Genomic DNA, 1,157 nt, shown 5'->3' with positions numbered 1-1,157 from the left:
TTGAGCCTTTCCTAAGTATTGGAAAAGCTAATCCTTCAATTTCCATGTCTTTACAAGTTTCATTTAAAAAAATAAATAAACATTTTTTAAAAAAATAAATAAACAACGTATTCAGCTGCATTCTTACAAAATCCCCATCCAGATACTCAGGTGGAGTAATGAGAAAGATTAAGTTAATGCTTCTGTGGCTGATTACTTGATTTGAATTTCAGGCTTTTCTGAAAGGCTAAACTTGAGGAGAATATCTATTTATTCAAAACGGTTGCTATTTCATATGTGTCTTATTTTAATACTAATGAGTATTTGTATTTTAAACACAGTCTTTACAGATGGTAACTCCTATTCAAAGCTGTAACTGATGGGTAGAAATATATGATCAGTCCTTGAAGTAATTGGAATGATTTCCCTTGGCACCAGATCTAGCTATTAATCAATAATTTGGATATATTACCTAATACCAGTCAGAAAGAAAAACGCTTTAAGCCACCTACAGAGTGCTCAGGTATCTTGTAATGTAAATCACTGTGCTTTATTTTGGGTCTAAATCAAGAGCTGTACCAGTTAGACTTTTGTATCAGAGACTTTTTACAAGGGCACATAGTGACAGGACGAGGGGGAATGGTTTTAAACTGAAAGAGAGTAGGTTTAGATTAGATATTAGGAAGAAAGTGCTTACTGTGAGAGTGGTCAGGCACTGACACAGGTTTCCCAGAGAAGCTGTGGATGCCTCATCCCTGAAGGTGGTCAAGGCCAGGCTGGATGGAGTTCTGAGCAGCCTGGTCTAGTGAAGGTTGTCTCTGCCCATGGCAGGGGATTGGAAGGAGATGATCTTTAAAGTCCCTTCCAACCCAAACCATTCTATGATAAATGAGGGAAATTTTTGAAGCTGAGACTTTCCAGCAGAGCTGTAGGTCTTGGAGGGCTTGATCCTTACCCTGAAAGAAAGCAAGGTGTCATTACTGCAGGTGTGATGTGACTGAAGTGATGTTGGCTGAGCTTCCAACACCAGCTTGCTTTCAGACAAACCCGGTTTCTTATGAAAAGTTAATTGGAAACGTAAATGCTGCCTGTGAGAGCAATCTATTTTACAAAACACGCCAGATGCTCCCCCTGGGAGGAAAGTGGCTGCTGCAGAGGTTAATGGAAGGAAAGTTGTG

The sequence above is a fragment of the Manacus vitellinus genome, unplaced genomic scaffold (genome assembly GCF_001715985.3).
Source record: "Manacus vitellinus isolate BGI_N305 unplaced genomic scaffold, ASM171598v3 scaffold_44_pilon, whole genome shotgun sequence".
Classification (NCBI taxonomy): Eukaryota; Metazoa; Chordata; class Aves; order Passeriformes; family Pipridae; genus Manacus; species Manacus vitellinus.
This window is presented reverse-complemented; position numbering follows the sequence as displayed.